General features: G+C 34.8%; 1 long non-coding RNA gene across 1 annotated transcript; it reads left to right on the forward strand.

Moving 5' to 3' along the window:
* The first annotated feature begins 217 nt into the window (after positions 1–217).
* LOC125258670 lies at positions 218–7,141 on the forward strand. Its single transcript, XR_007182662.1, has 2 exons — positions 218–419; positions 6,273–7,141. It is a non-coding gene; the product is annotated as an uncharacterized LOC125258670 (long non-coding RNA).
* Positions 7,142–17,835: the final 10,694 nt, after the last annotated feature.

Here is a 17,835-nt window from a genome sequence, read left to right on the forward strand (position 1 = left end):
AATATATATCAGCGTGATAACAACTACCTTAAATGACCAGAACCATCTTTCAGAAAGTTTTATTTGAAGCAGAATTTATTTTTAAGTTTTCACTGAAGTCTCATTCGACTGCATTGAGAGGGCGGGGTTTATGACCTGTACTGCATCCAGCCTCCAGGGGGCGATCAAAGAGCCCGCGGCTTCACTTTTCAGGACGTATGAGACACACCCGGAAAAAACTGTCATGTTCACACCGCCCCAACAAACACCAACAAACGAGTGACGTCTGACTGGGAAAATTCCACAACTACACACGTGTAACCATGTTAACAATATTGTCAGGCAAGTTTATTATATTAATAATGTATCCTAGTATCATATATATTTTCATTGTATTAAAGTATTGAGGCAAAACAAAAATACTAACCTGAAATCCGAAGGTGTGGTAAAGTTGGTTTTATGTTGGACATTCGTTAGACATTCGCCAAGCAAATTAAGGGACTGTCTCAAAAGTACATACACACATTCCAAGATGTGAAACCATGTAAAGCATGTTAATAAAATGTAAAAATCGGAATTAAGTGGGAAACCTTATTTTAGCGGAACACATCATTTTAAGCGGTGAACGGGTTATTTGCTATGAACTAGTACATTGTTATTACATTGTACTCTACCATTTTATTTTACCTGATAGAAACAGGTGTTGTCAAGGCAAGTGTAATATATTCACTAACACTTGCAACACCTGTTGGATTTTGGAAAGGTAATTTTGTCAGTTTTTTATGAATTTTTGAAATAAACAAATCTGTATAACTTCCTGGTCATGTGACCCGATGATGTCACACCAGTTGTGATATGTTCACACACACCTGTCGCACATCATACATGCGTTGGAATTTGGAAATGTCATTTTGTCATTTTTTTATGAATTTTTGAATTACACAAATCTATATAACTTCCTGGTCATGTGACCCGATGATGTCACACCAGTAGTGATATGTTCACACACACCTGTCGCACATCATACATGCGTTGGATTTTGGAAATGTCATTTTGTCAATTTTTTATGAATTTTTGAAATACACAAATCTATATAACTTCCTGGTCATGTGACCCGATGATGTCACACCAGTAGTGATATGTTCACACACACCTGTCGCACATCATACATGCGTTGGATTTTGGAAATGTCATTTTGTCAATTTTTTATGAATTTTTGAAATACACAAATCTATATAACTTCCTGGTCATGTGACCCGATGATGTCACACCAGTTGTGATATGTTCACACACACCTGTTGCACATCATACACGCGTTAGATTTTGGAAATGTCATTTTGTCATTTTTTTATGAATTTTTGAATTACACAAATCTATATAACTTCCTGGTCATGTGACCCGATGATGTCACACCAGTAGTGATATGTTCACACACACCTGTCGCACATCATACATGCGTTGGATTTTGGAAATGTCATTTTGTCAATTTTTTATGAATTTTTGAAATACACAAATCTATATAACTTCCTGGTCATGTGACCCGATGATGTCACACCAGTAGTGATATGTTCACACACACCTGTCGCACATCATACATGCGTTGGATTTTGGAAATGTCATTTTGTCAATTTTTTATGAATTTTTGAAATACACAAATCTATATAACTTCCTGGTCATGTGACCCGATGATGTCACACCAGTTGTGATATGTTCACACACACCTGTTGCACATCATACACGCGTTAGATTTTGGAAATGCCATTTTGTCAATTTTTTTATGAATTTTTGAATTACACAAATCTAAATAACTTTCTGGTCATGTGACCTGAAAATTTGTCAAAACCACCCCAATATAGCCACACACATTTCTCACCAAATGTACCTGCTCTTTTATTATTTTTACATTTGCATTTGTTAGTTTTACAAAAATTATTATTATTCTAATTATTATTATTATCAGTATTAGGAATAATATGTGGCTAATGTTAAATATAAATTACATTACCCTGTTTGAAATGAAAATCTTTTTTTATTCTTTACTGATTTTTAAAAGGCATTCAACACAACTGAAGATGACTACATTTTTAAGAAACTTAATTTTGTTTACATTTGATTACTATTATCAAAAGTACTGACAACTTTATATAATAGCATCAACAGTTAGCTCATGACACATCCCTTTATTTAAGAAAACATACAGAAGTTAGAATTCGAACTGTTGATTGTTTTTTTCATTGATTTCTGGTCTTTATTTAAATATTAACAAATGTGAACTAATGGTGTTAGGATCTTGTAATGACACCATTATGAAAGTAGTTATATATCTTATATACATAAAACCAAATGTTATATTTCAAAAAGGCACCAGAGTTTTTACTAAAAAGCTATTTTGATGTTAATAACATACCAATTACACTTGTAAACGTACATACAGGTGCTGGTCATATAATTAGAAGTTCATTTTTTTATTGTAAATTATTTTTAAAAAAGAAACTTTCATATATTCTAGATTCCCTACATGTAAAGTAAAACATTTCAAAGGTTTTTTTTTTTTTTTTTTTTTTTTTTTTTTTAATTTGATGATTAGAGCGTACAGCTCATAAGAGTCCAAAATCCAGTATCTCAAAATATTAAAATATTTCCTAAGATCAATAAAAAAATGGATTTGCAAAACAGAAAAGTTCAAGTTCTTTAAAGTATGTTCATTTGTACACTCAATGCTTGGTCGGCAGCACATATTACAGCAAATGACTTGCTCCTAGCACAAATTACAGCATCAGTGAAGTGTGGCATGGAAGTGATCAGCCTGTGGCACTGCTGAGGCACTATTGAGCCTTCAGATCATCTGTATATTGTCGGATCGACTGTTTCTCATCTTTCTCTTGAAAATATCCCATAGATTCAGGGGTCAGGCATGTTGGCTGGCCAATAAAACACAGTAATATCATGGTCAGCAAACCACTTGGAAGTGGTTTTTGCACTGTGGCCAGGTGCTAAAGTCCTGCTGGAAAAGGAAATCAGCATCTCCATAAAGCTTGTCAGCAGATGGAAGCATAAAGTGCTCCAAAATCTCCTGGAAGATGGCTGCATTGACTTTGCACTTGATAAAACACAATGGACCAACACCAGCAGACATCACGGCCCCCCAAATCATTACTAACTTCAGAAACTTCCCACTAGACTTCAAGCAGCTTGGATTCTGTGCCTCTCCAGTCTTCCTTCAGACTCTGGGACCATGATTTCAACATGAAATGCAAAATTTACTTATATCTGAAAAGAGGACTTTCGACCACTGTTCACTGTCCAGTTCTTTTTCTCCTTAGCCCAGATAAGATGCTTCTGACGTTGTTTCTGTTTCAGGAGTGGCTTGGTAGTCCTTTTCCTGAAGATGTCTGAGTGTGGTAACTCTTGATGCGCTGACTCCGGCTTCATTTGACTCATTGTGAAGCTCTCCCAAGTGTCTGAATCAGCTTTACTTGACAGTATTCTCAAGCTTGTGGTCATCCCTGTTGCTTGTGCACCTTTGCCTACCCAATTTCTTCCTTCTAGTCAACTTTGCATTTAATATGCTTTGATACATCATTCTGTAAACAGCCACCACATTCAGCAATGACCATCTGTGACTTACTCTCTTTGTGGAGGGTGTCAATGATTGTCTTCTGGACCATTACCAAGTCAGCAGTCTTCCCCATTAGTGTGGTTTCAAAGAACAAGAGATACCCGGAATTTATACTGTAGGGATGGTCATTTAATGAAACTCAAATGTAAATATTCTAATATTTTGAGATACTGGATTTTGGACTTTCATTAGCTGTACGCTCTAATCAACAAAATAAAAAAAAATAAAACAATTTTTTTTTAAATGTTTTACTTTACATGTAGGGAATCTAGAATATATGAAAGTTTCATTTTTAAAAATAATTTACAATAAAAAAAATGAACTTTTTCACGATATTCTAATTATATGACCAGCACCTGTAAATAGGTTTTATTGTCATGTACAATAATAATTCCTTTGAATGGAAATGCACATTAATGCACAGTTTGGAATAATAAATAAATCATCATCTTTTGAGGGTTACGGATTACAGATATTTGATGTGCTACTTTATTTCAGGCTGAATAGGAAAATTTTTTGAAGTTATAGATGTGATAATTGCTTATGCTCCATTGTCCAAACAAAATATATTATTGCTTTTAATTCATTGAACGTTCTGTTCAAGAAAAAAGTTAGATTGGAGTACATTATATTACAAATAAAAATTCTATTACAAAGTAATGTTTTTATATAAGATAATTACAGTTTTTTTCAATTGCTAACAAGCGTTTAGCAATACTTAAAATACTTTTTCTAAACTCTTAACACAGCAACACACATTCATCACACAATTAGCCAAATAGTTAATTTTCTGCCCAAAACCATATTTTGTTAAATAAACACAAACTCTACATTTCAAAATGCTAAAAAACATTTTCAACACATACTAACTCTATCAAAACACATGCAAATGTCTATGTTAATTCAAAGTCTTCTCTACATAAAAATACCGTATCTCAGCAAACACAACATACATTTTATGATAAAATATGCCAAATTGTAAAATGTACAAATTAATGTAAGATAATCCAAACAATATTTTTCAAATTTAAACAAAGAGAACTATTTACAATTATGAATTTGGAAAAGCCTTTCCATAAAAGTGAAATGTAATTGCAGAACCAAAATTTGCATCAAGCAGTTCTGGAAGAATAATGACTTGTTATTACAAAATATATCTTGTTAATATAAATTAAATCTTTAGAAGCAGAGAAGTTGAATTCCTGTGTGAATAGCACTTTAGAGATCACATTTAGGGAAAATACCATGTAATCTCAGTGAACTTTTATTGTTTGCATACAGTGTCTTAATGATATTAGAAAATAAATTAACAACGAAGACTGTGAAACCTCAAGCTATGTTCCACTGTATCAAATGTCTTGTCAAAGCCTAAAAAAAAATTAAAGTTATTGGTGAGAAATATGCATGAATACAGTAGTCAACATTTGAAGTCAATCACAAAAGTTAGGACAACTTTGATGAAATGTTTTGATCCACTTTAAATGTTGACTACTGTATATTACAGGGGTTGTAACATCATCAGGTCACATAACAGAAATTGAAATAATGTTGAATATATGTGAAAAAAATCATCAATACAGTCATACAATGCATTGTAAGCAAGCAAACTGTGTAAGATAAGTGTGTGTAGTAAAAAATGTGTGAACAAAGCCTATTTAAAGTGTGAAGTCATTGAGTCAGGAATCTATATATACAATATTGTAATATATGTGTAATATATGTGTATGTATATATATATATATATATATATATATATATATATATATATACACAACTGTTGTGACATCATTGGGTCACATGACCAGGAAGTTATATAGATTTGTGTATTTCAAAAATTCATAAAAAAATGACAAAATGACATTTCCAAAATCCAACATGTGTATGATGTGCGACAGGTGTGTGTGAACATATCACAACTGGTGTGACATCATCGGGTCACATGACCAGGAAGTTATATAGATTTGTGTATTTCAAAAATTCATAAAAAAATGGCAAAATGACATTTCCAAAATCCAACGCGTGTATGATGTGCGACAGGTGTGTGTGAACATATCACAACTGGTGTGACATCATCGGGTCACATGACCAGGAAGTTATATAGATTTGTGAAATTGAAAAATTCATTAAAAAAATGACAAAATGACATTTCCAAAATCCAACGCGTGTATGATGTGTGACAGGTGTGTGTGAACATATCACAACTTTTTCAAATATAAGTTGTTTATCATATGCTGCATGTATTTATAAATACATTGTATGTGATTTCAGCTCTTTAGATAAAACAACCACAAAGGTAAATATATTTATTTCAATATGACATTCACTTTACTTACATATTTATAACAGATATATAAATAATATAAAAGTTAATAATTGTATTAATCTAATGCACATATTTTTGTTGTGCATTTTGCACTTTTGAGACACTCCCTAACTTGAAATGCCCAAGTGGGGATCATTGTGAGGACTTTTTCACTTCTGATTCTAAAAACAATAACATCACCTATTAATATTATAATTAACTTTTGATACTAGGATTTATAATGTGATCTGAACGAGATACAGCATCATCCACGTCGTTATATGCAATTATATATCAATTAACACTGAAGAAAAGATCGAATGTCTAACGAATGTCCAACATAAAACCAACTTTACCGCACCAAATCCGAAGCGCTGTAGCCATAGATCTGATCGTAGCCTAACCTATTGGTTGGTATACACTGGTTTTTAAACTTTTTTTAGCGCGACCCTTTTTATTAACGAGACCCATAAGCATATAAAACCATGTAGCTAAACAAGCCAAAACGAATTATTAAAAAAACGAAACTGAAGGTAAACCTGCGTTGCTCTCATGGTGGTTATAACGTCGTTACCTCTATCTTTCGGTGAAGTGGAGCAGCTGCTCTTGCTGAATGGCACGGATTGCACTATGGACTATTGTACCTTTTGTATATTTTTATTTTTAACTGTATTTTATTTTTTATAACGAGCAAGCTGCGATGTCACGTTTCCAGTACTTTGTTGTGTGTGCGTGAGGCGCGGGCGCGATCAAACAGCTGTCTATTCAGGGGACTTGCCTCATCGTCATGGCAACGGTTCGTGATCAGGTCAGATTACGTGTTTGTACGAGTTTGTTGCCGTTTGTTGGAAAACTGCTCACACCGCGCAGACATTCCACGACCCGACAAACGCCGATTAAACATGTTCAGTCGGGTGAAAACCGACTCCGACCAACGCCAACAAACGCCAACAGGGTTATCACACCGATCCAACAAACTCCAACAGACGAGTTTGTTGGCGTTTGTTGGCTGTTGTCGGGGCGGTGTGAATTGGCCTTAAGACATAATTGTACACCATTGTCATGGTTACTAAAGCATGTCAAAAGGTTACTAAGCACTTTGTTACTAAGCACTTTTTTTTATTCTGAATGTATGGTATTTTGTTTACTATTTGTACTGTCATGACAGCGATGGTGCTGTCAGTTTACCTTGTTGTTGCATCTTCAAAAGTGCAGAATAAAATGTGACACTGAATTTGAAACAGCACATTGTAATTTCTGCATCTATTATTAAAGTATTTATTAGTAATACAGTGGAAATTAGTAGATTTGGTTAGCATGTTGATTTACGGTGTGCGCCCTTAAATTTTCTGGTTGTGCCCCTAAAATTTTCAGTTGGGGGCCACTGTGCTCCTAGTGAAAAAAGTTAGTCTGGAGCCCTGGTGTGGCTTCCTCACTTTGGTAATGCTTGGTAAAGTTTTCTTGTGGTGCACGGACGATGGTTTATGAGTGTTTCTTTGGGCATAGGCTGATAGTTTTCTTACTCATATGGTCACATTATTAGGGGCCAAGCACCAAAAGGTGCGTAGGCACCTATTGTGTACATTGCCGTTCTTCTTGTTCTTCTTCTTCCGCTCTGGAAGTCCATGGCAGCCCATTGAATGGGGTGTTGAGGCCAATTTGAACTGTCACCATAGCAAATTTGGAGTCTTTATTTTTTCTGATTCCTTGGCTCAAGACAATTCAATTGCGCCCTAGGACGTCGTTTTCCTTCATTAAAATTTTCTCGAAAAAAAACTACTTTTTCAAACTCCCCCTAGGCTGTTGCTCCGATTTTACCAAAAATTGAACTAGATAATCTTCAGACCATGCCAACAAAAGGTTATGGAATTCAAGTTGATTTGTCAAACCATTTTTGGAAAACGTGTGAACGAATTTTACGTAGAGATTGCGAAAATAGACGTAAGGCTCTATCTCCTCAACGCTTTATCGTATTCAGACCAAACTTGGTCCATGTCATCACACGCATGACCTGCATGACATGGTGCGTTGTGGTGCAGCGCCACCTACTGGTACGGAGATACTAAAAATGGCTATTTTTGCTCATAACTTCTGAATGGTTTGTCCAAAATAATAAGATTATCGTTAGATTTGGGGCGTCACGACAAGTTGGTTGATATCCAGTTTTCCCATACCGGCCATTTTGGGCATCGACCATTTTGAATTTTGTAGTAAAATGCTGTATTTTATGAATGCATGAACGTATCATTACGGAACTCGGTATGGGTCATTGGCATGATGCCCTGAAGGAGTCTGAGAAGTTTCCTACCAGTGCCACCTAGTGGTGAAAACAATATTTAGATGCTTATAACTTTGGATGTGGATGTGGTTGACTTATTTTCACAGGAACTCCTTGGATTCCTGAATTCTTGCAGAATCCAACCATACTTCAGTCATATATCATCTTGTGGTATAGTTATGTATTTCCACTGTTAGACAAATAGCAGACAAATAGCTGTTTTTTTGTTTTGTTTTTTTTTTTTTGGGGGGGGGGGGGGGGGTAGTTGTTGTTGTTGTTGTTGTTGTTTTTCATTTTTAAAATCTATTTAATGTATTTCACACATGTCCACAGCTGAAGAAAGACCTTAATATTTTATTTACATTTTCTTGTTATTTCTTTTCCCAACAGATGAAAGCTCCTACCTCTTACAGTGAAAGCTCTTTTTCACCCTCCCTCCTACTGTATCTCTCAGTGGATCCAGCTCCTTACGGAGATCTTTATCTGTTGTTAGGCTCTGAACAAAGAAGCAGTTGCTGCATAACGGCAATTAATTTTGCTATGGTAATGTGAGCAGCACCTGTGCACATGAGGAATTAGACAACAAAATATTGTAAAAGTGCAGCCAATTAAGGCCTGCTCCCATTCTTTCTTTGAACTTAGTAGGTGAGATGAAGATCCATTTCATTAAGCAAAAAGCTGCAATTTAAGAGTGCCATAAATAAGTGTTCATTAGTTTTAAAGGAAACAATGAATGAAAGCTTGGATCAAAGTCTGTGAATGCATTATTTGAAGAGCCGGTGGGAGGCAAGGTGTACTGCAGGGGTTGTTGACAACATCTTGCTGCATCATTGCTGCTGATTTGTCATTTTAATGCAAGACACGTGTTTGAGAATGAAATGACCCATGCTGGGGGGAGTTCCCGCTGCACATCTGCATTTCCTACAAATTTTTTATAAAGCCCACACCTGAGCCCTTGCAAACAGTCACTTTGCATCCCGTGGCCCTGCTGAGGTGAGGACGTTGACCTCCATCTGCAGCTGAACAGGTGCTGGTTAAAGATTTGTTAAGGATGTTCCAGGTGATCTGTGAGGTTACGACTCTGTACTATCAGGGAGCTTCAAAGGAAGCTGCTCACGCATTCTCCGAAGTTCAATTGAATGATGGTTGAGCTGCAGCCTCATGAATTGCAAAAGCAAAGCAGGTAGAGAAATCCTCAGAATCGTCTGAATCTCTGCTTTGAATTCACTTGGAGAAACATCCCACAATCCCATTTCACCTTGAGAATAATCAACTGTGTTGTGCTCTGACACAATGATTCGTTTAGCATAGTTTTAAAGGCTTTTAATGCCAATTGTTTTTAATTAATGTTGCAAGTCCGTTCAGCCCACTCCAATATTTCATGCAGCAGAAATATTACCCTCTAATGCTGATGAATTATCTCTTTCATAATGAAATCAGAATTTTTCCTCCTCTAGGTCATAGAACTATGTGCTACGCTTTGCCTGAAAGAAGTGTTTTGGATTGAGCAAGCAAAAATTATATTACATATGCTATATTTTACAGTTTATAAGTACTTATTCTCAATCACTGTCATTTATGTATCTATTTAAATCAGCTTTTTGATCTGTATTTGTATTCTCAACAATGATTAAATATGCTTTAAAAAGCCTTTCCTTGTTTTATCTCTCCTATTTTAACTTCCTGGTGATCTGTTTAATTATTTTATTTTATTCTATTTTATTTTATTCATTTTATTTTATTTTATTTTTCATTCATTCATTCATTCATTCATTCTTTTTATTTTATCTTTTTAAGACACTATTTTATTTCTTAGCATACGCTCTATATTCATTATATGTGCCTTTAATAGTAATGGGAAATGTTTCTTTAGCAAATCATCATCTTAGAATGATTTCTGAAGGATCATGTGACTCTGAAGACTGGAGTAATGATGCTGAAAATTCAGTTTTGCATCACAGGAATAAATTACATTTTAAAATATATTCAAATACTAAAAAGTTTTTAAATTTTAAATTGTAATATTTCACAATATTGCAGCCATGGTGAGTATACAAGGGTGAAAACAAGTCCTGAAAATTGATTTTATATATATATAAAACCAAAATTTATTCAGAGACCTTGAACATTTCATTCATTAATACAGTATATTCACTATAGTTTTAAAAAAATGGTAATAAAATATAAGATCTCACAGTTAAACTGTCAGAAAAAAAGAAAGAAAAAAAATGTAATTATGTCAAATAACACTTAAGCAAAACATGGTCAGGTCAAAGTGTCTGAATAATCTTTGGTTACAAATTTTTATCAGTTTTACTGGTAGTCCACTGTATGACTATGCCACAGTTTACTTTTTTTCCCCTTTTTTTTTCCCTTTATCTTACTATTCTCACTTACATAAATGAACTATACTGTCCTGCACCCACTACTATATATATATATATATATATATATATATATATATATATATATATATATATATATATATATATATATATATATATATATATATCTTGTGTCTGAATAATTTTTTGTTTGACTGTATATATAATCAATTTTATTCCACTTTAGTGCCTGAGAGCTCCCATTACTTGTGGTAAAAGCATATAAAAGCTATAGTTGCTTTTTGCTTTATTGTTCTCTCATCTTTTCTTCCTCCCTTTGATGTGTCTTACTGCGTTGCTTTCTGTAGGGATGATTTTGTGTGTTTGGGGGGGGGGGCAAAACTGTCATCTTTCCCCAAGCATTATCTGCAGCTTTTACAGTATTTTTTTTTTTTTTTAAAGTGGATATTTTATGTCACATTCCTGAAATTCATAACATTAGCAAGAGTTTCGGCTTCATCTAAAAAGGTCGAGAATTCGGTCGCGCACCAGTCATCGCCAGTATGCTTCTCCACCTTCTTTTATGCCGAATAAAAGGCTTTTCATTCCACTTGAACCCCAAAGGATAAGTCCCCTCATACACTGTGAGAAACTCTGCACACTTAAATAGAGGGGCCAAAAATACCGTCGAGGCCCTATGTTTAATTGCTTGGTATTATTGCAATATGTCTATCCTCTCTGGGTGCTGGTCTCCCTCAACCCTCTCAGCAGGCGGCACATGGCTTAATTGAATTCCAGAAAAAGGCAAGCCCTCCTCCCTGTCCTGGGGAATCCAAAATGGAGCTCTCGCTTTGGTCTACAGCAACAGGGAGCTGTCCTTGGTTCTGAAAAGCTGGCTGTGTGTCAAAGCCGTGCGGCGCGCAGTCTCCGTTTTTCTCTGCCCTAATAATGGATCTCATAACGGTGGGAAGTTCCTAATTTGGCATTTCCACAATTCACTGGCCAGACCGTTGGCAGTTAGCACAGTCTGAATGGGTGAAATGCAACTATTGTTAGTAAATGCAGGGAACAACAGTTGTCTGGAGCATTTTGTGTCAATAGCTTTTGAAATTACAATCACGGATAGCGCCCTGATTAGTTCTTGTTTTATTTAGCTGGGTTAATTAGGAGACATCAGTAATGAATAATCTGTCAGAGGATTTGTTTTCAACAGCTAAATTATAATAACCTTTAAGGTCATCGTCTGAGCACTATTTGTAAATCTGTGGATTTATCAGGATTAGCGGCTGGGTTCAGTTTCTGACAAGAGACTTTACATGCTATTTCCCCGTGTAAAAGGGATATAGGTTATTGAATCGCCTATAAATGAGTTGGGGTTTGGCCTTTCGATTCAGAGTAAAATTTAATTAAATTAAATACAAATAAATGACTCATAAAGGCCACTTGTAATGCTTTATTGATAGAATTGGTGCTTGGTTAGTTTCCAGTGTTGGGCACACAGAGGACATTGCAAAGAATTGAGATTTATTCTTGTTTAAGAAAGGAGCACAAGGGAAATTTTAGCAATGACCCGATCTCTCCGTTCCATCTTTGGTGCTTTAACACCTGAGCAGCAGAACCGCATGCAAATGAATCCCTTAATAGTCATTTATCACCATTTCTGAAACCTAACGAACCAGTCTCCGTAGAAGTGTGCTTCTGAAAATTAATATCAAGTATTAATTAAGAAAACTAATATGAATTCTGTGTCAGAAAATCGTGTTCTCTTTTCACATTCACCAGGGGAAAGAAACTCCCCATTTCTGATCCTCTGGTGGTGAAACTATATCACAGTCACATGAATATACCACATGATAAATCATACTGAAATGCTAGACATGAAGCGTCAGCTATGATTAACTCAAACATAGTACATTACATTCATGACAGGTGCAGCCGTTAAAAAAATAAATACATGCATAAATAAATACTACTGCATGAATATACAGAAAGAATGTATCAAGTCCTAATGTTACAACATATATATATTTTATTTCAATCTCCTTCATATTTAAACATTCTGCAAAATGCTGAATTTATACTTAGTGTTCAAAAACTTTTAAAATGTTCCTTAATATCAATAAAGTTCCATTCAGACATTTAAATCAGCGAATCAGGGAATTAGGTGAACCTACACTCTTAAAAATAAAGGTTCTTTATTAGTTCCATGAAGAACTTTTAACGTAAAAGGAACCTTTCCATTGCACAAAAGATTCTTTATAGTTAAAAAAAAAGGTTCTTTAGATTATCAAAATGTCCTAACCAGACACGATGCGATACGATTCCAGCGACGAGCAATTTGACTGTCCAAACTAGACAATGAGAAGCGATAAAATCAATCAAAAACTACAGCCAATCAGAAGAGAGTGTGGGCGGGTTCTCTTGGCAAGAGCAGAGCAGACACAATGAAATGGGAAAGTACATAGTAAAATTCATAAATATTACACCATTTAAATATTATTTAAAGTACATACGGAGTGACTGAACCAATCTTTGTTGCAGAATACACTTGTTTGTTCCATCGAGTTGACAGTTTGAACGTTCTTGTGCTCATTTATTTATTTTCAAGATCTGAGGTGAATTAGCCAGTGTTGTTTTCATTACAGCTAAAAAGCTGGGAACACAGAATGATATACAAACTCACATTAGACGCATTTGACATTAAATAAAGCACATAAGCAATGCCTGATATTATCATTGCCATACTTTGTGTTGCTGTTCAGCCACGGAGAAATAGAAACCATTTCTGAAATAGAATCGTTGTGTGTTGCCGTTGCAGCTGGTTAGGACAAAAACTCTGATTAACATGGAAAATATACCTTTTATCGCGTGTTGCGGCGTGTCTGGTTAGGACAGGGTAGAAGAAGAAGAAATAAAGGTTATGTTAAGAACTGTTCATTGAAAAGTTATCTGGGGTAACCAACAATGTTTAATCTATGGCATTTTTTTTTTTTTTTTTTTTTTTTTTTTTTTAAATAAGAATGCTTTAAATACTACTACTAATAATAATAAACTACTGCTTGAATTACTCTGAATCCGTCATTCTAGTATTATTTTATTTTTAAGGTGATGTGTGCCATCTTCTTTTATTCCAGTTTAATACTTATAGATTCAATAATAATCATTTATTGGCTGATCTGTTTGCAACCAACCAATGATGTGAGTTTGGGGGCGTGGTCACTGGTTTGCATGACCAGGGGGTGTGTTCGAGAAACAATTTTCATTATATTAGCAATTTCATTTGGTAATGTTCATTCGTTGTTAGCTTTAAAGGTAACACTTTACAATAAAGTTAATTATTTAACATTAGTTAACTACATTAGTTAACATGCACTAATAATGAACTGCACTTTCACAGGATTCATTAATCTGTGTTAATGTTAATTTCAATATTTAATAATGCACTATTAAAATCAAGAGTTGTATTTGTTAACATTAGTTAATACACTGTGAACTAACATGAACACGAATCATGATTCGGATCGCGTGTCAAACTGCCAACGGCTGAAATTACGTGACTTTGGCGCTCCGAACAGCAGATTCGACACACTGATTCATTGTGCTCTGATGCTTCCTGAAGCATTGTTTTGAAATCGGCCATCACAAAATAAGTCAAAAATCCAAAAATATTCTTGTTGCTTTATAATATTAATATTGAGCCTCTGTACTCACATGAACCGATTTAAATATGTTTTTAGTACCTTTATGGATCTTGAGAGAGGAAATGTCATTGCTCCCTATGCAGGCCTCACGGAGCCATCGGATTTCAACTAAAATATCTTAATTTGTGTTCCGAAGATGAACAAAGGTCTTACGGGTGTGGAACGGCATGGGGGTAAGTAATAAATTTCACAATTTTCATTTTTGGGTGAACTAACCCTTTAACAAATACTTTAACAAATGTATCGCTCATGGTTAGTTAATGTTAGTTAATACATTAACTAATGTTAACAAATTAACCTTATTGTAAAGTGTTACCGCTTTAAAGATCTGAATTCTAAAACACAAAAGGGTCGGATGAGGTGAATCTATCTGAAGAACATCTTTCACTTTTTCTCTCTTCATCAGTGGGATCTGGTGGAGGACGCAAAGGGTCTTTAAAGAGTCTTTTAACCGCAGAAAGACAATTGAGTGTGATTCAGCCTCTCAGGGGGATGTTTAGCTGTGTTTAGGGCCCTCCACTGTGCCATGGGTTCTAATTAATGATGCGATCTGAAGTGTTTTAGCACATAAATAATCTGTTGACATTCAAAGAAGAATGTCCGCTTCTGTGCAAAGCAAATATTCTTTTCTTGAAAAGCCTGTTGAAGTTCTAGGCACATTCAATTTTTATTTGGGTTTTATGCTTGTGCGTTGGTTATTTTTCATCTCCTGTTCACAAAACTTCAGCTAGTTATTTTCCAAATACTTGTTTACTAAAATTACAATATTCCTCTTCTTGCTGCATTTTAGATGGAATAAAACATGCAATTATTTCCAGATATTTAGTTTAAAGTCACCATGAAATCAAAATGGAGAATTCGTATTTTTCTATGGAATACTGCAGTATTTATTATTTGTTCACATGTGCCCTCATAATCTTTCAACAAAGTAACTTCCCCTCCCTCTTGCAGCAACATCTCTTCTCTGATGATGTGTTTACTGGCATGAGGGCGGGACAACCTGTCACTCACATGAGATCCACCAATCAAACCACAACCATCCACTCATTTCCCCATGGACAAAATCAAGCCCCATCCTATTTTTTTTCTTCTTTTTTTTTTTTTTTTTTTCTTATTCGAGAAGCCATATATATATATATATATATATATATATATATATATATATATATATATATATATATATATATATCAGTCGTATATATGTTCCAATAGGGAAGAAAAAGATTGAAACTTCCTTTTCATGTTGCCTAATTTTTTAAGAACTAGAAACTAAGTTAAATTATAGTCTTTATTGTCTCAGACAAAACTGTGTTATGCATATAATGTAAGACAGTAATCAAAATGTGAGGATTGGACTGTCCTTCTTTAGATTCCAAAAAGACTTTTTGGCAAAGTCACCATTCCTTAAACAAATCCATCACATGAAACAGAGACTCAAACAAAAAGGCAAGCGCTACTATTAAGTTTTCATGAATATATTTCTAAAAGTTTCTTAAGAAGACACTCAAAAAGGGAAAACTAAATGGATTTCAGGAATTGAATTACACAGTGATCTCAAACGATCAATTCTCTAGTATTATGAACACCTTTCAGAATATAATCTTTGTCTCTTTCATCTTCATGTGAATTAAAAGTATCAAAGCCTCCTTCCAAAACTCTGATTAAAGTGTGAATCTTGTTCTAATTGAGAAATAGGAAATTCAATTTTAATATGAAAGGGTACACTAATAGGTGCTCTGAGATAGACAGATAACTCCTTAATAATGCCCTTAAGCACAAAAATCAAATATGATAAGGTTATGCAAATAGATGTACGAATGATTGAGATTTCACTCAATTAATAAGGCCCCATGAGACATCTGCTCATGCATATGCACCCTAGGCAGAGGTTACGCCTTCTGCCATCCCAACTCTTGCAAATCGTTATCCCCGATTGAGCTTTCCAATAGTGTTTGTGCATTAGGCAGCGAACTGAGCTCTCGGTTTCTTTCGTCATCGTAAAAGAAGAAACGGCAGCTCCTGACTCAACATGACATCAAAACTGTCATGTAGCTCTTGGCTGTGTTTGCCTTGCTGAAACATAGGGGAATTTCTTTTTTCTCAGGCAATAAATATAAATCGCGGACAGGCAGCAAGTATTGCACTCCGCTTTACCTCTTCAGCTCAATTGTCCAGGGACGCTGGGCTTGATATCAGTGCTCTCACCTCTATTGACTGAAGCCTGTCTCGCTGCTTTTTAGACTCACTTAAGAGTCACTACATGCGCTCTGCTGCTGGAAAAACTCTGATCGAAGTAAACACAGGAAATAGCTTTCAATATAACTTTTTGGATCAAGTTTAGTGGCTTTGTTGTTTTTCAAATAGATTGTATAAGAAATCGCACTGCTTCCTACATAAACTAAATGGATGTTATGTAGTCCTAAACTTATACGCTGTGCCTCTGATGCAAAACCTCGCTGTCAACATAGGCAGCGTTCTAACTAAGATGGATACTTGTGAGTGACTGACCTGGAACGCTTTAGAAAAGCATTACCTCTCATAAATAGCGCTCTTCGTGCAAAGTCATTTTTGTTAATTACATTTAAATTACATGTATTTACAATTGACATTTCTAAAGTTTTGAACACACCAATGCCTTTACCCTTAAACGCATACCTCCGGTGTCTTTATCGGCCCATCATTCACTGTATGAATATGTAATAATTGGTGAAACATTCATGCATTTAGGGGTTAAATGTTGTCTGCATAATCACAAGTGTTCATATTTCCTACTTAAATGTAAATATATAAATATTGAGAAGTAGAATGTGTGATTTATTATTCTGTTCTTCTAATTCAAAAACTGCTTGCAAAAATGTATGAGTTGCCGTCACTCTGTGGTAGCAAAAAATGAACAAAGCTGGCCTCTCATGTGTGGTGATAAAATTAGCCCTTTAACAGTAGACTACACACAGACTACAGAAATAGATGGGAATTTGCCAAATCAAGACATTGTGTGAATCATTTAGCTGCTGGAACAGGTGGTCTTCATACATACTTTAAAATATGAAATATTCACAGCTGCCAAAAAAACCCAAGCACTTATCATTTTGTTTCCACCAACTGAAGTATGTTGCTCATTAGTAATATTTCACACCATATGGTTTAATTTGGATGATTAATATTGCTGTCTGATTCCAGCATTGTTTCATTGAGGTAATGACAAGTGAATGACTTTTTACAGTAACCAAGAGAGAAAGAGAGGATTATGGGAATTTTCCCACCACCTCCCCTCCATTCTGTGTTTCACAAATTGATGGCATTCCTCCTTACACTTACACTGACATTTATGATACCTTATTATTTAAAACAGGCTGATTATTGGCTCTCTTTCATACAGATAATCCTGTAAAGTTGTTTTTTTTTTTTTTTGTTTTTTTTTTTGTTTTTTTTTTAACCCAGAAACAGCATTCAGTTTTACGATTTTGAAAATAATAATAATAATAAAATACATGTTATGAATAAGAATGGTATCACTTTAGTATGGGAAACACTATTAACTGTGACTTTTGCCTCAATAAACTCTTAATTTACTGCTTATTACTAGTTAGCAAGGTAGTTGTTGTAGCATTTAAAGGTCCCGTTTTTCGTGT

This window comes from Megalobrama amblycephala, linkage group LG23 (assembly GCF_018812025.1).
Source record: "Megalobrama amblycephala isolate DHTTF-2021 linkage group LG23, ASM1881202v1, whole genome shotgun sequence".
NCBI lineage: Eukaryota > Metazoa > Chordata > Actinopteri > Cypriniformes > Xenocyprididae > Megalobrama > Megalobrama amblycephala.